The following is a 23,216-nucleotide window of genomic DNA, read 5'->3' as shown; positions in this document are numbered from 1 at the left end:
CCAACAGCATTATCTTTGCTTAGCAAGAACAGTCCATGTGGTAGGAAGTACCTGTGGGGGAGCCTCTGCTCTGAAGATTTGACTGGTGCTCATGGGCAGTCGTAAGTCTGAGAGTGAGTGAGAACATTAGAACATCTCAACATCTCAGCTATTCTACAACAACCTCCTTCCATTGAACTACCTTTGCCTCTGGGGTTGTAAGAGGCAAATTGTGACTTGGGTTATCTAGGAAGGAGTTATTGAGGGGGCAGCTTGTACAAAGGTTTGCACACTATAAAGATATTGCCACTGTCCAGTGGATGATCCTCCAAGATCATAGATACATTTAATAGAAGATCATAAAAGAAAGCCCAAGACTTCATTCTCATTATTCTATATTTCAAATTCTTCTTTATTTCTGCCCTTTGGAACACAACAACATTGTGTTCACTCCACTTGGAAGGAATTTTTCATTCAGTGTAGGGGTTTATCAGAATTTCCTTTTCATTCTGGCACCAATTTAATTCTGTAGGATTATTTTAATGGAGGAGTTTATTTCCCAATTAAGCAGCAGTTTTCAGAAACATCTCTGGCTTTCAGGTAGCTTTAGTCTGCCCAGAAAAAAGCCACAAGCCATTCAAAGAAGCTGGTTATGAATTCCTCATGAGATGGGTGATGGTTCATAGCTGAGATTGGCAATTTGTTTAAATAGGAAGAAGTGCACCTTGGAATAGCTCAAAGTCTTAGAAGGATAAAAGAATATTCAAGTTTTCCCATATGGGGCTGTTGGTAGTAATGGAGGGGAGGGGTTTGTCACCTGCAAACAAAAGGACATAAGCCAAGTTGAGAAGTCATTTAGGGTGTGACTGAGGTCAGAACCATATGGAGAAACTCCATGGGATGTTTTATTTCTTTTGGGGGGATAAAAGGACAAGAAGATTTTCTCCAGTAAAAGCTAAGCCTCTCCACATTCCCTAAAAGCTTAGAAGTATCTTCTTCAAACAATCTCAAGCCAGGAAATAGAACAACATACATTCCTGGTGTCCAAAGGCCTAGTGCTTAGATTTGTCCGGTGAGATAATTGCCTCCTGCACACAACTGTGTGAACTGATAGTCCTGTCGCATGTTTGACCCTTCCAGGTTCTTCTTCAGCCTCTTTGGATAACTACTGGTTCTTTAGAAACTATCTGAAAAGCAAGATCCATCAATGGGTGCTAAAATTAGTGGGTGAGGGGATCCCTGGGGGCTCAGTGGTGCCTGCCTTCGGCCCAGGGTTTGGTGCCTGCCTTTGGCCCAGGGTGTGATCCTGGAGTACCAGGATTGAGTCCCACATTGAGCTCCCTGCATGGAGCCTGCTTCTCCCTCTACCTGTGTCTCTACGTCTCTCTCTCTCTGTGTCTCTCATGAATAAATAAATAAAAATCTTTATAAATAAGTAAGTAAGTAAGTAAATAAATAAATAAATAAATAAATAATAAAATTAGTGGGTGAACATTTGAGGAAAAACAGACTCTCTTTCTGAAGGTATTTATTAATTACAGAGGGGAAAAACAGTAACCTAATGTGGAGCATCATAACAGAAATGCTTTAACCCATCGATCAAGATTAATACCACTAATAATTAGGCATGTCAACATCATATGCCCTGTCATATGCCCTGAGAAGGGTACATTATCGCTTCTATAGTATTCTTGCCTAAAGTGCATAACTTCAATCTAATTAGGAGAAAATATCAGACAAACCCAAACTGAGGGACAATCTACAAGGTAACCGACTAGTACTCTCCAAAAGTCTCAAGGTCAGAAAAGACAAGGAAAGTCTGTGGAATATCACAGGTTGAAAGTGCCCAAGGAGGAGTAGATTCTAGAACAGGAAAAGGACATCGGTGAAAAGACTGGTGAAGTCTGAATTAGGTCTGTAGTTTAGTTAATAGTACTGGGCTAAAAGGGGTGCCTGGATCACTCAGTTGGTTGGATATCTGACTCTTGGTTTCTGCTCTGGTGATGGTCATGGTCTCGGGGTTGTGGGATCTAGCCGTGTGTGGAGCCCGGAGTTAGGCTCCACACTTCCCTGTGAGTCTGCTTGAGATTCTCTCCCTCTGCCCCTCCCCCCCTTGCATGCTCTCTCTCTCTCTAAAGTGAATAAATAAATCTTTAAAAAAATAGTACTGTGCTGACGTTAATTTTCTGGTCTTGGTGATTGTACTGTATTATAGAGGATGCTAACATTAGGGAAAACTGGGTAAAGTGTATATGTGAATTATCTGTACAAATCTGCAACTTTTCTCTAAGTCTAAACTTGTTTCAGAATAAAAAGTTAAAAGATAAGTTTCCTGGAAAAAGCCCCAGCAACCACCTAGCAGCATAATATTGCCCTACCAAGTACCTCAGTGCCTCACTGAACCAGATGGGGGTGCGTAATTATCTTTCTCCACATTCTGTGTTTAATTTCTACAAGTTGTAACTTGTGCAGCTCATCTCAGTCTCATGGGTAGCCTAGGAAAATGATATTTCATGTTTCAGGACTAAAAGGATAAAATTGAGAAGAGCCTCTCCAATTTGGTTTCACAAGCTTTATTACTTGTGAGAAATGCGTCTGTGAACAGGGAAATGCCAATGATGTAAAAAGATATATTTTTTTTAAAGGCTGAAACATGGAAGAGAGATTTTAAGGCATGAGGACTGCCAATTATTCGATTTTTTTTCCTTAAAAGCTGTGTACTTCTTTGGAGTCAGAATCCAATTGTTTCAAGTCTTTATTAATCAGTGACACCATTCATCAAATGGACACACTGGCATAATGAGCTCTCATAAATGCAGTGTTTGTGATCTTTCTTGGGTTATTAGAAGAAGGAGAGGGGGTGGAAAGAGTGAAATCACGCGGTCCCCCATCTACTTAGTCTAAAACATACTTACATATGCCACACCAAATTAACATCCTGTCATCTTTTCTGTTTCATCTCTCTCTCTCATCTCTATTTCTCTGTCTCACTTTGTCTCTTTCTCTTGCATGTATAATGAACGAACCGAGGGCACCCCCCTCCCCAGCCCTTAATTGAGGCAGTTCAGGTCAAATCATGATTGTTAATGGAAAGAAACCAAATCATTTGTCACAGAGCTTAATTTCGCCTGCATTGCCTGCTTCCCTGCTGTTATTGTACTTACAGTAGATGATAAAAGCAGTTGCTACAGCCTCTTCACAGGAAAACAAATCCCAGCTGCAATCTGAATCAAAGCACCTGGGGCTGTGGATCAGCTGGGATCGAGCAGCGCTTTTTCCAGCTTTGGTTGCTCCTCAGATTGATTGAAATGAACTACACCATTTTTGAATGAAAGTTAACTCCTGCATTTCCAAGTACTGTCTTTGGTCTCAAATGAGTGAGCCCTCAAGGTCACTCCTGAGAAAATATGGAGGCCTCAGCGCCCTTTGCTCATTATACCACCTCAGGACTTCCAGACTTCCCCCAAGTTTCTAAAACTACAGTTCATGGGCTCAGAACCTACTGTGTGCTAAGATGGAAAGTGACTATGTACACACTGAAAATTGGAGGTGTTGTCAAGAGGCCAGGAGAGCAGGTCCTTCCTGTGGGGAAAAAAACCAAAGCATTTGAGCCTTTGTGAAAATGATAGTTCTGTGGCATCCCATGATTTCCACACTGTCTCCAGTTTTCACCCTGTTGACTAATGACTACAGAAGTGGAGCTAGTTTTGAGACCTGACTTACAGATGGAGAAATAGGCATGTCTTTGCTCATAAAGGTGGTTTAGGGATTACTTGATAGCTGGAGGTCATGATCAGCCTTATGGCCAGCTACCTCCACCCCCAAAATAACCACGTGGGGCTCTGTTGGGGCCAGTCTAAAGTGTGCATCAACGGTAGAGTATTCTTCCCTTTCAGTAGTCCAATCCTGGTCATGGCTCAATCCAGACTGTGTGTGTGGGCAGAATGTATGTGTATCTTGTGTTTATGTATGAGTGGGAATGGGGTATTGTTCGACATGAGAGAGAACAGAGCCTTAGAAGAGACATTGAGGGATGCCAGGCATCTTCCTGAGATGACCCATTCGTAATTTCTGAAACCATTGCCTTTAAAGACTTACTCTGTAGGTCAAAGATTTCCAAGTCCAGCTAAACATCTGAATCACCTGGAGAAGCTTTAAAATGCAGATTCCAGGGTTCCATCCTAATCTTATTGAAGCAGAACTTTTAGGGGAAGGTCCAAGGAAAAAGTCTCCCCTCAGAGTCCAGCGGGTAGCTTAGACTAAGCTCCAGGTTTGAGAACCATGCTTTTCACCATTACTAACCAATCACTATCCTTTGACTTTATGGGATACAGAGAACAAGTCATAATAACTTAAAATATATTAAGCACTTATTATATGCACAGTGCTAAGAGCTTTACATGCAGTCTAATTTAGCCCTCACAATAGCCCTATGAGAAAGGTACTATTATTCTCATTTTGAGGAAACTGAAACTCAGAGAAATTAGGTAACTTGCCTGAGATTTCCCAGCTTTAAGTGAAGAAATCAGGATTCACATACAAATGGTCTGACTCTGAGTCTAGGTTCTTACGTATTAGGCCATAATGCTTTGGGACACTGAGTATTCTCTTAGATCATTTGGCCCCAGGATGGAAGGGAGGGAGGGAAATAACTACTTCAAAAAAGAATGAAGCACAGTGTGCATGTGTATGACTGTGTGTGCTTGCACACATGAGTGTTAGCAATGTGGGGAGCAGATGGAGAACTGAAGAAACTTGTAGATGGGTGAGCCTGGGAGAAGAAGAGTGTGATGGGATACCAAAACAAGAATGAATTTTGGAATCAAGACTAAAGTGTGAATCTGACTTCTGCCATTTGTTAACTACATGATTTTAGGCAGGGCATTTAACCTCTCAGGGCTTTGGTTTCCCTATCAATAAATGAAAATAATAATACCTATATTGCAGGTTTATAGATTACAGATAAGGTTTATAAACTGATCTGTGCAGCATAGATCCTCAGTTATGGTAGTCATTACTAAATGTTAGTATATTGCAAAGGAAAAGGTCAGGAATCATCAAAGTACTGATGTCCTAACCCCAAATCAAAGCTTATTATCAGAAATAGTATCTGAAGACATAATTCCCAGTGGCTAGAAAAAACTCAGAACAAAATTCTTTTTAGAAAAAACTGCCTGGGAAACATTGCATCTTTAGATATGAAAGAAAGTAATCTAAAACACAGTTGTTTTCTGACCCATATGAAGAGTTATAGAAAAACTAGGAGGCTGATAAAGTCCTGAAGAGTGGATTTAAGTTCTTTCAGGTACCAAGATGGTCATAATGGATTAGTTGATTTTATCTCTTCTTAGCATCCTGTTCTCAAAGGCACCCTTGTGTTTTCAGGCAAGATGATGCTGGTTCTAACCTAGGGACACAAGGGAAGAGACCTCAGGGAAGAACAAATTCTTCCCTAAGATGAAGATTGTATGTAGCCCAGTGTGTCCATTGGCTGGACATGGTCTTTGGAATTTTGCTGATGAGTTTGGACCCTAAATCTCAAAATGATGGTGGAAGATGGCAAGATATTTAGAAATTGTTCTACAAAAGCAAGAAAGGGACTACAGCCAAAAGATGACTAAGAGGGAAAAATAATAGTCCTCCATCATAGGAAGAATATAATGGTCCCAAGGAGAGTAATTAGATAACATAAAGAGGATTCTTGAGAAGGAGAATTCAGACTCTCAGGAACATTTTCTGCATGTCAGGACTTGTGAAATAGTGTTCCAAGAGAAGAGGCAGAAACTGTCTTCACTGAATCATGGAAAGTCAAGTGAAAATTGAACATGATAAAACACTCCAGCTGGGCATCTCCAATCTAGTTCTTGAAGATGCATTTGACAAGACTTAGATTTAAGAAAGATTTTGAACTATAGCCATAAGAATGAACAAGATATTGCTGCATGGAAAACATGGATAAATCTCACTCATGGAAAACATGGAAATCTCATTAAGTAAAATGTTAAGTGAAAAAGCTAGACACAAAGATGCATATGGTATGATTTCATTCATTTAAAAGTCCAGAAGTGGTCAAATTCATCTATGTGTTAAAAGTCAGGTATTACGATTATCTTTGGGGTGTAGTGATTGGGAAGAGACACAGATTTCAGGGGTGCTGATCATGTTCTGTTTTTTTTTTATCTGGGTGCTAGTTATGTGGGTGTGTTCAGTTTGACTATCCATCGATTTGAGCACTTTTCTGTATACATGTTGTATTCAAGAAAAAGCTAATAAAATAAAGGTTTTATCTATAAACAGAGATCAATTTTTTAAAAGAGAAACAAATCCAAAATATCCAACTTCAGAGTTTATTTCTAACTGCTTCACCCATGAAAATTTTATCTTTTCTGGTACTGCAAATTCTTCAACTTTATATGCTGGTCAGAATAATCTTTTATTTTTTTTTTTAATTTTTATTTATTTAGGATAGTCACACACAGAGAGAGAGAGAGAGAGAGGCAGAGGGAGAAGCAGGCTCCATGCACCGGGAGCCCGACGTGGGATTCGATCCCGGATATCCAGGATCGCGCCCTGGGCCAAAGGCAGGCGCCAAACCACTGCGCCACCCAGGGATCCCACTGGTCAGAATAATCTTAATGTCAGTTTGGGTCTTCTGAGAAGCATATGCTAAGATGGGATTAGATGTGCAAGAGATTTATCTGAAGAAATTTATTTGCGATATAAAGGGGAAGGAAACATGGAAAGAGCTTTTAGGCCAAAATACAGATATGACACCTTTGTAAGGAGAGAGGGGGAGGATAGAAGATTGAATAGGAAGACCTTCAGACCATAGCATGGTCCTAAGAAAATCTTGGCCAGTTTGATGGGATGTTTTGAGCACATACTGCTCAGTGTAGGAATATTGCACTAGGCAGAAATAGTGTTTTCTAGTATCCTTGCCCTGCTTAGTCTTGGCTGGGTGCAGCCCAGAGGATGTGTGGCCTTGGCTTAAATACAATGGTGAATTTAGAGGTGCAACAGTTTGAGGCTGTCAGTCAAACATACTCCCAGCAAGCAGATCCTCTTGAAGGGAAATCTGGGCCAGTGCATGTCCATGCCCATCACACCTAGGTATGTAGTGATGATGCTCATGAGATAGGAGTTGGCTACAGGTTGCTCCAGGCACAAAAGTTAGCTAGCATGCTATAGAAGTCAAGGTGAAAGTACTCCAGCTTATTTCCTTACTGCTTAATAGTAAGAAAAGAGGGAAAGACAAAATGTGTCAAATACCACATAAATATAGTTGTTTCTAAATAGCATTTTTCAAAGCTTGCTGAGAAATGAAGAGAGCTTCTTAAAAGAGGATAAAATGCTTCTCATGTTCCATTTAGGCCCGCTTTTTAGAGAATATTCCTTTAGCTACTTAAAGAAAAGTGACTCTTGTTATATTCCATCAGGGTCATGGCACAAGATAATGTGAGTATTGTGATACTAGGGTTTTGAGTCCTCTTTCATTGATTTAACTACCCAAATTCTCAAGGATGAGAAGCTGGTGGTTTGAATTAGTGGCATCTTTCCCACAACATATAGGTTTCTTTTTCCATTTATCTTATCATCTATACCTACAAACAAAATCCAATTACTAGCCTCCCTAGGGGCCTTTAATGTATTGACAAAATTGCTGACTTCATTGTGATATCTCTTCTTTAGGCTAGCTGTTCCTCCTGCAGGCTACCACCACAGATTCCCACAATTTAAGGAAAAGTAGAATTGTTCAACTGTCTATTCTTTAACAGTGGGGAGTGGCAAATTATGCAACATATATAGATGCAAAATACAAGGAGCACTTCTCGTTCAGACAAGATAATATAGACACATATCTTCTTGTGCCTTCCTGATAAGGACAACTATAAACCCTGGAACAAGAGGTGGCCAAAGATCTCTGAAAGGTGGTAAAAAGAATACAAGGGAATTCCCTCAACCTAATATAGGGCATGTACGAAAAGAAACCACAGCTAACATCATACTTGATAGAGAAAGACTGTATACTTTTTCCTGATGATCAGAACAAGGCAGTCATGTCTGCTTTCACCACTCTTATTCAAAAAAGCACCAGAAGTTTGAGCCACTGCAATAAGAAAAGAAGAAAACAAATAAAAGGCGCACATATTGGAAAGGAGGAAATTAACTGTCCCAGTTTACAGACGGTATGGTTGCCTACATAGAAAATTCCAGAGAATCTACAAAAACCTCCTAGAACTAACTAATAAGTTCAACACAGTTCCTGGAAACAAGATCAACATGTAAAAATCTATTGCTTTTCTATATACTAACAATGAACATGAGGAAACAAATTAAAAACACTTTATGGTCACTCCAAAAAAATTAAATCTTTATTATGAGTCTAATTTATAGACTCTGTATGCTGAAAATTACAAAGTGCTGATGAAGAAATCAAAGAAACCTTAAATAAACCAAAAGCATAGCACAGGGCAGCCCTGGTGGCACAGCAGTTTGGCGCCGCCTGCAGCCCGGGGTGTGATCCTGGAGTCCTGGGATCGAGTCCTATGTCGGGCTCCCTGCATGGAGCTTGCTTCTCCCTCTGCCTGTGCCTCTACCTCTCTCTCTCTCTCTCTCTCTGTGTCTCTCATGAATAAATAAATAAAATCTTTTTTAAAAATGGTAATTAAGAGGTCAACGTTTCTTTAAAAAAAAGCACAGCACATTCATGAGTTCGAATATTCAACATGGTAAAATGTCAATTCTTTATAAGTGGATCTGTAGGTTTAATGGAATTCTGATAAACATCTGAGCAATTGTTATGGCCCTAGAAAGGCTTATTCTAAAATTTATATGGAAAAGAAGGGAACCTAAAATTGTTAAAACAGTTTTGAGAAAGGAGGAAAAAAACCAGAAAGAATCCATATAATCAATATTAAGGCTCACTTCGTAGCTACAGAAATCAAGACAGGTTGGTACCAACAGAGGGTTAGACTTCAATCATTGGAAGAGAATAGAGAAACCAGAGAGAGACCCGCACAAGTGTGGCCAAATGATTTTTGATAAAGGAATAAAAACAATTCAGTGAAAGATAGCCTATTCGACACATAGTACCAGAGCATTGGACATCCAGTTTTCACTATGAGTCTCTACCAAGGAACCAACTGATAGAAGGAGTGAAGGAGGTAGTCGAGGATGGTGGTAGTCTGCAACTTATGAAATGCTCTTGCCACGTTTGGGGGCATTCCCTGTAAGGCGGAATGTCCGTGGCTGAGAAACCAGCTCTGTCCCATGCAGACAGCAACGTGGTCATCACAGACTGGTGGGAAATTCTTTAGTGAGTGGGACCAGGTGGTGGAGCTGTATGTTCGGCGGAAGGCACGAGAGCCAGGCAGAGAAGCAGACCCCAAAGTCTGATCCTAGGGCTGAGGCCAGTGTGGGAGGGGGTCACGGAGAGGATGACTGGGGAGTGCTGTGACTCAACTTGGTGGCTGAGCGACGCCCTTGGGAACACAAGGAGCTCGGACGGGAGATCCTGTGTCATGTCCCACCCGACACACTGCTGGTCTGGTTCAGAAATTGGGCAGGCATAATCGTAGGGATGAAGAGCATGAGAGGAGTCACCTGCGAGGGGCCGAGGTGGGCAGGGGCTGACGTCGAGCAATCTCCCAGGAGCCCGGATGTGGACCTGGCACAGAGAGGCCACAAATGCAAAGGACAGCAAGGAAAGCTGCTGGCCGTCCTGGCAAGAGAGATTTCACCTTGTTCTCTTTTCCTCTTTCTCTGAAATTGTTCTGCTCATAAAATTCTAGATTTTGAGAAATTCTAGCAGCTGAAAACAGCATGATTAAAGCCCCTTCTAGGGGATCCCCGGGTGGCTCAGCGGTTTGGCACCTGCCTTCAGCCCGGGGCGTGATCCTGGAGTCCCGGGATCAAGTCCCGCATCGGGCTCCCTGCATGGAGCCTGCTTTTCCCTCTGCCTGTGTCTCTGCCTCTCTCTGTGTCTCTATCATGAATAAATAAATAAATCTTAAAAAAAAAAGAAAGGAAAGGTAAGTCTGACACCTGGAGAGAGAAGAGAACTTGGTTTGTGTAAAGCTGTGTGTGTGTGTGTGTGTGTGTGTGTCTGCTGAACATCATTTTCCCCGTCGGAAGGCTGGGTCGTGTGGGGTCATCTCTGAGCCTGCCTGTTCTTGGTCCTTCACGTGCCGGTATTTCAAACACCGTCGTGTTATAGTTGGCATTGTTTTCCCATCCAGCAAAATAATTTAGCTCTCCAAAACCAAATCTGAGTCTATTTTCCTCTTAATCAAAATCCACTACCTATTATTTCATGCCCCATGACTCCAGGTCTCTTTCCCGGCTTTAATTTTTGTTTCTGGTCCCCTTTTGCTGATAAACATGCACTCTTCTTTGTCTCCTGCAGCCTGGCTCCTCGCTTAGCTTGTACGGAGCTCCCCACTAATGTGGACAAACCCTGATACCCTCAGGTGACAGTCACATGGCTCCAAACCCAGTCTGGCCACCTGCTTCCTCCACATGGAAAAGGAAGGTTGTAAGGCTCGTACTAGGTAAGGTGTATTGAAGCCCCTTGGGAATAAGAGACCAAAGCACAAATGTGAGGGGAGAGAATCGTGATTAGCCATGGCTTACTGAAGGCGTCTTACCTAGAGAGAAGGAAGGTGGGTTCTGTGGGAGGTGTAGGCCATGCCCCCTCCCCATGATGACAGTCAGGTCAGAAAGATGGGACTTCATGGGGAAGACAGCTAGAGAGAGCAGAGCAAAACCACTCAGAGCACTGAGAGAGCCAGAGATAGAACTAAGCTCTCCTGCCCCTGGCCCCTGGGCACAGGACTCTGAGCCCTTTGTTGAGGCAGGAGCAGGCCTGGGAGGCGCTGCTGGGATGAGAACCACCATGTACGGGGCTGGCCTTCCAACTTGGGCAGAGCTGTGGGCTTCAACCGTCTTCTTATTTATACTTGTCCTTAAAGTCAGATTACAATATCAATTGCTCACCTACTTCCTCTCTCCGCTTGTTTTTGTCACATCTCTTGATCCCAGGATGGCCCCTACCCCATCTGGGTGAAGCAAAACAGAACAAAATAAAGCAAAACAAAACTAATCCTCTTACTGCATCTGCAGCTATCTCAATAAAAATCTACCCCCCCCCAAAACCCCTATACAGTGTAAAAATCAAGTAATATTGCAAATGAAGAAATAATGTTTGCTAGTGAAGGAGCCTTTATAGCAAATGAACAATCTTCCTTATTCTGTATGTGCCTGTGTAGTTATTTTTTTTTAATTATTTTTTTTATTTTAAGAGGGCTTCATGCCCACATGGGGCTTGAAGTCATGACCCCAAGATCAAGAGTCACATGCACTAATGACTGAGCCAGCCATGGACCTCTGCATGTATAAGTTTTACATCTGGATTTTGTATACTTAGATCTTCCTAAAGTAGGATCCTATTATGTTCAGACCTTAGAGTTTGTATTACTTACCTAATACCTCAATAATATCCTCTTATATGTTCTCCAACTCTTTGGTTGCTTACAATAAGTGTTTATTCTCATTCTCACAGATGTGTAAGTTGAATGAGGATTGGCTGGTCTAGCTTGGGCTCAGTTGGACAATTCTTCTTCAGAGTGCAGACCTAGACAAGTTTGGGTCTGTGAATAGTTTGGCTCCAGTACTGGTGCACATGTGTCTCATCCTCTTTGTACTAATGGGCTACCTGAGGCGTGTTTTTCCATTTTTGATGACAGATTTACAAAAGAGGCAAGCAGAAACATATGACATCTCTTAGGGCCTAGAATTGGCATCCCATCCCTTTTTTTTTTTTTTTAATTTTTATTTATTTATGATAGTCACAGAGAGAGAGAGAGAGAGAGGCAGAGACACAGGCAGAGGGAGAAGCAGGCTCCATGCACCGGGAGCCTGATGTGGGATTCGATCCTGGGTCTCCAGGATCGCGCCCTGGGCCAAAGGCAGGCGCCAAACCGCTGCGCCACCCAGGGATCCCCGGCATCCCATCCCTTTTGCCTATATTCTATTGGTGAAGCAAATCATACTGCCAAGACCAACATCAATGGGTAGGAACATGTACTTCCCCTCTTGCGGAGCTGCAAAGCCACATTGATGGCAAAGGTCATGGGTACTTGGAGGAGTGAAATATTCAAAGTATTAACACAATTGGCCAGAACTGGAAGACAGAGAGAGTGGCTTTGTGTAGGGAATGACTCAAAGGAATCCTGTTAGCTTGCTAGGGCCTCCATAACAGAATACCACACCCTGGGTAACTCAAGTTTATAGTCTCATAGTTCTGGAGGCTAGAAGAACAAGATCAAGGTATGGGTTTCTTCTGAGGCTTAACAGATGGCCACCTTCTTGTTATGTCCTCCTATGGTCTCTTCCCTGTGCACATACATCCCTGATGTCACTCTGTGTGTTGTAATCTCTGCTTATAAGGACAAAAGTCATATTAGAATACACCCTAATGGCCTCATTTTAACTTAATCACCTCTTTAAATGCCCTGTCTCCAAATACAGAGTCATTTTCTGAGCTACTGGGGGTTAGGATTTCAGCATTTAAATTTTGGGTGGACTTAATTCAGCTTATAAGAGGCATTATCTTTTAAGTAGCTCAAAGTACTTTATAGGGGAATTTACTGAATTGGTCATTACAAGATGAAGAATTCAGGGACAAGGGAAGTGGGAGGAATCCAAATAAGGCTGTTAAGGTGAATTAGACCAACTTGAGAGAGCAGCTATAGAATAAATACTGGAATAAAGTTCTCTTGTGACAGATACCTGGGATTTTTCACTGCCTAAGGCCACCTGAGGTTGCTTATTAGTGAAATAAGTCAAAGGAAATATAAGAGAGAAATCAATCTGCATTTGGCAATAAGGGTCTGCATATTTTAATCCTGCTGACCTCAAAATCAATACAATTCAGGCCAAGTGTTCTGGTCACTTTTGTCTTAGTCACCCCTACAAAAATTACCTGTCAGCAGTAGAGTTTGTCATTTTGAGAGGGGAAAATTTAGTCTATAGCATGAATATTCCTAGTGGAAAGGTACAGGAAGCCCCCAACCTGAGTAGATAACTCTGCCTACAAGTCAAGAAGCCTGGTGGCCTCATTCTTTGTAAAACAACAAAATCCAAAACTATTAAAAGGCCCCTTTATAATTTAAATTAATGAAGCTGGTGGCAAACTTTACCAAAAGTCACCAGAAGAGAAATGGTTGGATCCATTAATATGATTAGTCATATGCTTTATTGTTTACTTAGGAAAGATGTAATCTGTGTGGTTTAAAGATGATAGCTTCTTCCTTAATTTTAAGGAGAAATTCTCCTTTCAGAGAATTAGGGGCTAGTAATGGATTTTCTAGTAATGAAATTAGTGTTAATGCATCCAATATACAAAGGCAGTAGTAACCATTTAAAAGCAAAGGAAGCACAACTGTACTATCACAGACTTCTAAACCTTTTTTGGCTGTTTCCTCTCATTTTAAAATTCACTGTGCTTTCTACTCTTGAAACTTGGGAGTTAATGAAGTGGGGAGTGTAGACAGGATGGCAAGATCCCTATTTGCAAAATAAATCTCTCTTTTTTATTATGTAATTTACAAATGTCAAGCATCAGGATTCAAGTGAATGCTGAAAAGCTTTTATTTCCTTCCTATTCTTGGTGGTGGGAGGTGGGGTGGAGGTGGGGGTTTAGAAAAGGCAGGAACTCTTTTTTCTTTCAAGATTTTATTTAAATTGTAGTTAGTTAACATATAGTGTATTATTAGTTTCAGGCATAGGACTTAGTGATTCATCACTTACAACAAGTGTCCTCCTTGATCCCCACACCCAGTTACCCCATCCTCCCACCTGCTCCCCTCCAGCAACCTTCAGTTAGTTCCCTATAGTTAAGGGTCTCTTATGGCTTGCCTCCTCTTTGTTTTTATCTTATTTTATTTTCTTCCCTTCCCTTATGTTCATCAGTTATGTTTCTTAAATTTTACATATGAGTGAAATCATATGGTATTTGTCTTTCTCTGACTGACTTATTTCGCTTAGCATAATACCCTCTAGTTCCAGCCACGTCACTGCAAATGGTAAGATTCTTTCTTTTTTTTTTAAATTTTTATTTATTTATGATAGTCACAGAGAGAGAGAGGAGAGAGAGAGAGAGAGAGAGAGAGAGAGGCAGAGACACAGGCAGAGGGAGAAGCAGGCTCCATGCACCAGGAGCCCAATGTGGGATTCGATCCCGGGTCTCCAGGATCGCGCCCTGGGCCAAAGGCAGGCGCCAAACCGCTGCGCCACCCAGGGATCCCCGGTAAGATTCTTTCTGATGGCTGAGTGATATTCCATTGTACATATATGCTACATCTTCTTTATCCATTCATCTGTCGATGGATATCTGGGCTCTTTCCATATTTTGGCTACTGTGGACAATGCTATAAACATTGGGTTGCAGATGCCCCTTCGAATCACTATTTTTGTATTCTTTGGATAAATACCTACTAGCACAATTGCTAGTTCGTAGGGGTAGCAGCACTCTTCTGATTTTCAAGCAAATTATACAGATTTTCAATGAAATGGATCCAGATTGAATTGGAAAATGAACTGAAATAATGCTAACAGCCTAGAGCAATGCTACAGACCAGCAAGTACCATGCATGGCAGGCAAGGGTGGCTTCTATTTATTCACTCATTTACTCATCCTTTATGTACATATGCATTTCTTTCGCTTTTCTTATTTGATGACTTTTATCATAGATGCTGAGTTTTCAGTGAGGCACTTATGCTAACACTTTAAGAGTATCTCTCTAGAAGAAAAACTTTTCTTAAAGTTGCTGGGCATTTTTCAATAACATTGAATTAGATAGGGTTTCCTCAACAGATGGGCACCAAATACAGATACACAGAACAGAAGACTTTTTCCAGTGAGTCTTCTATCCTCACCTCTATGTTATGTATCATTTGCCTGTCCTTCTGTCCTAGGCAATCCGATTCAAAGTTGTCCAACTTAACGCAAAGCTCAAATCAACACAATGACATTTATTTGTTCATCCATCGCACCAATTTTTTGTCATCCCTTTGGATTGTCTTTCTTTTGGGGGGGGGGTTGTCTTTCAAATGACATTGGAAAGTAATCTTGAGCCCTTGTTGGTAGAAAATGTATTTTTCTTTTTTCTTTTTTGTTCTTTACTATTTAATTTTGTTTTATAAATAGGTAATACATTCATATGATTTGCAAATCAGAATAACATAAAAATCTATGTTGAGAGGTCTCACTTCTATTTCTTCCCTATGTTCCTGTTACCTGTTCCTTTATCCTTTAGAGGTAATCACTTTTATTAATTTCTTATATATTCTCTAATACAATGCAAGAAAATATAAAAACATATTCTTTTTCTTACACAAAAGATAGCATATATGTGGCCCTCTACCCCAGAGGCATGCATTCTGGAGTTAGTACCAGATCTGCACGGAGAGATCTTACTCATTCTTTTTTTTTTTTACATTTGCATAGTATTCCTTGCATGGTTCTCTTGGAGTTTATTTAGCCAGTTTCCTATTAATTGTCATGGGATTGTCCTAATCTTTTTGCTGTTATAAGCAATACTGCAATGAAGGAGTTGTATACATTTTATTTTATATCTGTGAGAGTGTATCCATAGACTAAATTCCAGAAGTGAAATTATTTGGTCAATGGATAAATACATTGAAATTTCGATAGATACTGTCAATTTGCTTTCCATTAGTTGTACCATGTGTATTCCCCTACTGTCCCACCCCCTAACTATGTGTTTAAGTTCCTGTGTCCCCGCAGCACAGTAGGAAGTGATGTACTTAGAAACCTAACTTGGTACTGAAAGTGCTCAACATTCAAACATTTGCTCTGACCATAGTCTCTAGTGCTGTAAATCCAAGTAACATTGCCTGAACTTTCTGCTGTGTACAATTCAATCCTTTTCTTTTAAAATGTTTAAATTGTGAAATACAACACATCCACATAGAAAAGGGCATAAAACAAGAATGCATAGCTTAATCAATTATCATGAAATGAATACACATGAACCACAACCCAGGTGAAGAAATAGAGCATTTATAATATTTCAGAAAGCTCTTGGTATGTCCCTCCTTCCTCACAAAGGAGTCACTATCCTACTTTTTTCCTTTGTATTCTTTATACTTTGACTTTTTATATATCACAACCTTAAACATTCTATCTTAGGCTTGCCTGTTTTTAAACTTGATGTAGATAGAACAATATAGTCTGTACTCTTTTTTTATTGTGGTAAAATTTATATAACATAAAATTTACAACGTTAATCATTTTTAAGTATACAGTTCAGTGATATTAAATACATTCTCATTGTTATGCAACCATTACCACCGTTCTATCCCTAGAACTATTTTCATCTTGTAAAATTGAAACTCTATATCTGTTAAACAATAACTCCCCATTCTTCTCTCCTCCTAGCCCCTGGTAACCACTGTTCAATCTTCTGTCTTTATGATTTTGACTACTCTGAGTACTTCATATTAAGTGGAATCATACAGTATCTGTCTTTTTGTAATTGGCTTATTTCACTTAACATGATGTCCTGGAGGTTCATCCATGTTGCAGCATTTTGAGGAATTTCCTTCCTTTTAAAGTCTGGATAATATTCTATTCCATGGAGAGACCACATTTTGTTTATCCATTCATCTGTTGATGGACATTTGGACTGCTTCCACTTCTTAGTGATGGTGATTAATGCTGCTATAAAGATCAGTATAAAAGAATTGGTTTGAGCCCTGCCTTTAATTCTTCTGGGTATATACTCAGAAGTAGAATTGCTGGATCATACGGTTCATATAAATAGAATAATATAGTCTGTACTCTTTTGTGTCTGACTTGTTTCAGCTAAATTTTGTTGGTGAGGTATATTCATGTTGATGCATGTAGCTGTAGTTCATTCGTTTTTTAGGTCTGTCCCATTGTAAGAATATGCTATAATTTATCAATTTCATTTTTGATGTTTCTGTGAGTTGTTTATAATTTGGGGCCACTAATACCAATCGTTCCACTATGAACATTTTGGCACATGCCTCTGATGCACACATTTCTACTTCCTATACTCCTATATACTCCTATACTCCTATATACTTCCTATACTCTACTTCCTATACTCAGCAATTGGAATTGCTGACTTATAAGGATGTGTACTTTTAGCCTTAGTTGACTTGGATTGTGTTACTGTGAAAATAGTAAGAGAACCTATTAAGTTAGACAGATTCTGGTTTTGAATTTTATTTTAAAACTGCTTCTAAAAGATAACTTCATTTTTTAGGGATTGTATCAAACTTTTGTTCTGTTCTTGGGTATATGTAGACCCCCCCATTTGTGAGCAAGGTTTCCATGCATGAGCAATGACCCATAGGACACAGAAAGGTGGCTGCTAATGTCTCCTAGACATCTAGAACAGGAGCTAGCAAACTAAAGCCCCACAATCTGTTTTTGTAAATAAAGTTTTATTGGCACATAGCCATACCCATTCATTTACATATGGCTACTTGTGTGCTACAGCAGCAAAGTTGACTGATTATGGCCAAGACTCTATAGCCCATAAAGCCCAAAACATTTACTACCTGGCTACTGGTGCCATGACAAATTACCACTAATATAGTGGCTTAAAACAACACGAATTTATTTTATAGTTCTGTAGGTCAGAAGTCTGACAGGGTCTCACACGGGCCAAAATCAAGGAATTGGCAGGGTTGATATTCTCTTCTGACACCTCTAAGGGAAAATCCATTTCCTTGCCTCTTCCAGCTTCTAGAGGCTGCCTGCATTCCTTGGCTCCTGGCTCCTTCCTCTGTCCTCAAAGCCAGCAATGTTGCATCTCTGTGTGCCTTTCTTCCATAGTCACATCTCCATCTGACCACTGCTAGGAAAACTTTTCTGATTTTAAGGATCCATGTGATTAGATTAGGCCTAATCAGATAGTCCAGGATACCCCTCCAACCTCCCCCACCACACACACACACCAAAGATCCTTAATTTAATCGCATCTTCAAAGTCTTTTCTACCATGTAGGGTAACATATTCATAGGTTCTGAGAATTAGGATGTGGACATTTTTGTGGGCCATTATTCTATCTAGCACACTAACCCTTTACGGAAAGTTTGCTGACTTCTGATCAAAAACCAAAGGTTGAGAAATTTCTAGTTGGAATCTAATGTAATCTGATAGAAATATAGCTTCCTGGTCAAGAATTTGGCATTTCCGCAATCCCTAGCTTCTCTCCCAATCCACTTAAAGTCATCCCAGCAAATGAGACAAGTGAAGGAGCTACATTATTGACACTTCAGTACTGTGGAGGAATTAAAATATGGACAATTCCTTGATGTCTTTCTCTTAGAAAATTTTCTCTGTTGTGTCTGACTTTCCCCATGGACTTAAATATGCTTCTCAGCATCAAATTCAGTCATAATCTCTCCCAACAGGCCAGCAGGTCCTTACTTATCTTTTAGTATTCTGATTGGCATTAGCGTTTTCCAACTCAGTTGAAAATGACCTCACTGAGATCACATTATAAAGCCCTATTAAACACGATTGGCAATATAAAGCAATCAACAGCTATCTTTCCCACATTTATTGAACATCTGAATAGTCTGTCAGCCTGTCTCTACCTTCCAGCACATTTCCTCAGGAAACAAATATTTAGGAAACACTATTTGCCTGTTCTTTTGCTCTTGCTTTTCAGCAATTCTATATGATAATCATTTTATTTCTCCCCTTCTGAATTCTAAGATTGTATACCTACCATCGTTTTTGTTTCTAATTATAATCCCCCTCATTATCAGATCACAAAGTGATACTTTGTTCTGCTTCCTTCAAGCCTTTAGCACTTAATTCATTCAAAGCTCACTTTAAATGTTTTTTCAAGATCTCGTTGCTTTACTCATGTTTTTCAATCAGAATGTTGTTGGCTCACCCTTAATGTATAGATTTCCTGATTTTTTTCCCTTGAGGGGAAAAGTCATAAAATATAAAGGAGAGTAAGATAATTCTTATATTTTAGCCACCACCTGGTACTTACATCTTCAATGGGGATAGACAATAAATTTTGCTTTTTAAAAAATTTTATTTTTTGAGTATCTCTATACCCAACATGGGGCTCAAACTCACAACCCCAAGGTCAAGAGTTTGTGCACTCCTACCGACTGAGCCAGTGAGGCATTCCTAGGCAATACATTTTAGAGTAAGTTTTGGAAAGACTGAAGCATTAGGATTTCATGTTTTGTGTGTATTTTTTGAAATTTTGGAGTGAATCTTTTGATCAAAATCTATACAAAATAAATTCAAAATTCATTCTATTATTATTTGCAATTAAATGAATGTATCTTGAATTTAGTCTACTTAAATGTGTACAATATAAATATTTTTGAATAGAAATTCCATACTAGGTAGGATAAATCCTTGTTACCCTATAAGACAGTCTAAGACTGTTGCTTCATCAAGAAATATCAACCCTCAGAGAAGTCACTAGTGTGTAACCAAAGGGCTGGCCACTGGGGCCGCTCCTGCACCTGACTTGAGACTGGGAGGGATCCCAGGTACCCAGGGGATATGGTTTAACCATCAGGTATCAGCTGGGAGGCTGTGCCTCCAGCCACAAGATAATAGTTGGGGTTGGCAGGGGCTGTCACTAGTGAATTGCCTACCAAAAGCCCTGAGTAACAAGGTATTTCTGGAAATGTTCTTCATATGGTGTGGGGCTGGTTAGGGGGATTGCTGTGAAGTCCAGGAGAAGATCCCAAAGTAGGGACTAGGAGGCACCAATCAGGAGGTAGTAGGGAGGATATCGCTGGAGAAGACATTTGGTGATTAATTGAATGAGAGTATCAAAGGAATGCCTGATAGAGATCAGAAATCCCAAATTGCTTCAGCAATTTTCAACTCATGGCATATCTTGCTTCACCTCTGTCCCCAGCCAGCCCCCCGCTGAAGTATTTTGAAGCAATCCAAGACATCACATCACTTCATCTACAAATAATAAGTGTTTCAGTATGTATCCCTAAGAGATGAGGATTCTGTTAAAAAAATAACAACAATACGATTATCACACCTTAAAAATCTTACAACATGAACACTTAGGGCTGTCTGTGAATAGCGTAAACCATTTCAGAAGAAAGTAAGAACCTTGTTGGTTGCCGAATTGGTGGATGAATGTTTACTGAGCCCCTACTATGTGCATTTTGAAGTGAACCATACCGACAAGATTCTGGGAGCTAGCGTTTTGGGGAAGGGACAACAGTCAGAAAGGCCCTATGGGGCCTCCCTCCTGACAGAGCTCCCAATACAGGCTGTGTCCACGTCAGTCTGTGTGAACACGGATGCAAAGATGTTATAGAATGGAGTTCTGCTTTATGGGGATTTGGTCCATCTTAAAGCTTTTGGATTATTTTAATGCTGCTTTTGCCTTCATTCGAACCAGTTCCTTATTTATGTCTCAAAATATGTGGAAAGCATTTTCTTTTGTTTCTCTTTGCAAGAAGTGACCTGGATTTTTCTCACTTCAGTGACTTACCTCTGATATTTACCAGACAGGCCACTAAGGGGGTGGGTGGCCAAAACTGCTCCTAGCCCATATGCTGTCTCTGTGATTTAGAAAAAGGCATGCCTTGCTCCAGACAGAGCAGCCTGTATCAGGGTGCATGGCTTGGTGTGCAGATCAGAGTTGGATTTCAGACCCTTTTTGCCCCTTCAATCAAGTATTCACCTTTGTGGTAAACAACCTCTGCAACTGTACATGGTAGCCCTGCAGGTGGCTATCTGATCAGGGTGTTTTCCTGACTGTTTTAATTCTGTGCAATTTACTGTTGCCTGCCCCCAAACACAAGTAATTCAGTGAAACCACTAAAATGCAAAGGTGAGAAATGGCATGTGATTTGTGACAGATATCTGCTATTCATTTGTCAGAATCCAACTGTGTGTGAGGAACAGTTAGTGAGACGATAGTGTTATGAATATAAAGCACTGTATTTTACAAAGTTCCCGATTCTACTGACAGCCAACTATGTGAATTATTTCATAAAAGTATGGTATGTCTGTCTTATTCTGATGCATTTCTAAAAAATGATACATAGATAATAAATCCAGGGTTTATAAATTCACTTCCTGTCAAGAAGTAGATGTCATTATAATGTCTGTTGTCATGGAAATAGTTGGGATTTTTCAGACATATGAAAGCCCCTAAGTAGGTTGAAAATATGTAGATATGTTACACTTGTTCTGTCCCCTGAATTTTTTTTTCAAAATTTTCCAATTGGAGGAAAATCCATTGCGTGCATGAAAAACCCTAAAATATGTTGAATGACACATTTGCAATTTGAGAAGGCTCGATCCCCCTCCCCTCCTTTTCAAATTAACAAAAAGATAGTAGTTCTGTGTGCCAAAGAACTTGCTGAAGTTCTGTACCTCTATCTACCTTGGTATAGAATTTTCATGCCAGGAGACTGGAGGAATGCTATGTGTTACCTTGTTCCATATAGAAGTGGTCAATTCAGTTGGTATTGTGTCAAATGCAGCAGCCATAGGTGGCTTTGAGCACTTGAAATGTGATTAGTCCAAACTGAGATACGCCGTGAGAACAAAACACACACTGGATTGCACGGACTTAGTATGAAAAAATAATGTAGGATATCTATCTGATTAATAACTTATAAGTATTGATTTCATGTTGAAATGATATGTTAGATATATTGGGTTAAATAAGTTACATTATTATTATTATTTTAAAGATAATTCAAGCTTTTTTCTTTTCATTTTTTTAAAAGATTTTTAAAATTTATTTATTCATGAGACACACACACACACACACACACACACACAGAGGCAGAGACACAGGCAGAGGGAGAAGCAGGCTCCATGCAGGGAGCCCGACGCGGGACTCGAACCTGGGTCTCCAGGATCAGGCCCTGGGCCAAGGGCGGCGCTGAACCGCCGAGCCACCTGGGCTTCTCAATAGGTTACATTATTAAGGTGATTTTTACCTGTTCCTTTTTACCTCTTACAATGTGGTTAACTAGAAAACTCTAAATTATCTATGTGGCCTGTATGGTATTTTTTTGGACAGTGCTGATTTAGATATAAGGAATGCCAGCATGATGCATAAATGTCTGGCCAGCTGTGACAACCAGAAACTCATCATTCTTGTGAATGTTTTATCTGCTTGGCAGCCAGTTAAACTGCCGGTCTGGTTTTCTCTGGGAAGGTCTGGTGGAGACGGGGTGGGGAGGGGTATGTGCATTTAAGAAACAGGTTTTGCAGTGGCATACTTTCTAGGTGGCTCGAGGCAAAGTGCAATGAAACCCCCTTGACTGCTCCTACCCAAACCTCCACTTATGGTGGCATGATTGTACCCATGTGTACTGTTAGTATCCATGGAACAAATCACATTGTCGAAGACATTCAACTATTTGAGAAAATTGTTAGACCATTTTGTTATTACATGGTAACATCTGTAATATGAATATGGATATTTTATTTGGAAATTTTGGACCTAAGTCAACTGAATTTGGAAAAGGTAGCAAACTTTTGGTAGAATCCTGGTTGATATATCTTATTTCAAATCCATTTTCCTATCCACACTATCTGAAAGAGTCCAGATTTCTTTTATTAGGGCTTATAAGGTGTAAATCTCTTCTTAAAGAAAAAAAACCTGCTGCTGAGATTCCTTAGTGATACCCGTGTGTATTTGGATCCAATTACTATGCTGCATCTTCAGCATTTGCTGACTACCTCCTGCATGTTGGGTACTCGATTTACATAAGCTCTATTTCTTTTTTTTTTTATTTTTTTTTTATTTTTTTATTTATGATAGTCACAGAGAGAGAGAGAGAGAGAGAGAGAGAGAGAGGCATAGACACAGGCAGAGGGAGAAGCAGGCTCCATGCACCGGGAGCCTGACGTGGGATTCGATCCCGGGTCTCCAGGATCGCGCCCTGAGCCAAAGGCAGGCGCCAAACCGCTGCGCCACCCAGGGATCCCTCTATTTCTTACCATATTTTTGCAAAGTAAGTATTTTCATCCCTTTTTAAAAATGAAGAAACTGAGGCTCAAATGCTTGTGCAACTTGCCCAAGGCCTCAAAGCTACTCAATAGTGGCTGGACTGGGGAGTTGAAAACAAATCTTTCTAGCTCCAAAGTCTGAGTTATTTCTTCCAGACTCCATTGCCTCCTTTTCAAACATGGAGTAAGAATTGTT

General features: G+C 40.2%; 1 protein-coding gene across 10 annotated transcripts in view; it reads left to right on the top strand.

Annotated features, from left to right (window-relative positions):
* The window catches only part of RAI2 (retinoic acid induced 2), a 388,271-nt gene that overhangs the window by 103,794 nt on the left and 261,261 nt on the right, over positions 1–23,216 (top strand). For 7 of the 10 annotated variants that reach the window (XM_049107575.1, XM_049107578.1, XM_049107579.1 and 4 more), the window contains one exon: positions 10,385–10,529. The exons of the other annotated variants lie outside the window; for them this stretch is intronic. The gene's annotated coding sequence lies outside the window, so the exon portion shown is untranslated. The remainder of the gene's footprint in view (positions 1–10,384; positions 10,530–23,216) is intronic. 10 annotated transcript variants of the gene reach the window in all.

This window comes from Canis lupus, chromosome X (assembly GCF_003254725.2).
Source record: "Canis lupus dingo isolate Sandy chromosome X, ASM325472v2, whole genome shotgun sequence".
Classification (NCBI taxonomy): Eukaryota; Metazoa; Chordata; class Mammalia; order Carnivora; family Canidae; genus Canis; species Canis lupus.
This window is presented reverse-complemented; position numbering and strand designations above follow the sequence as displayed.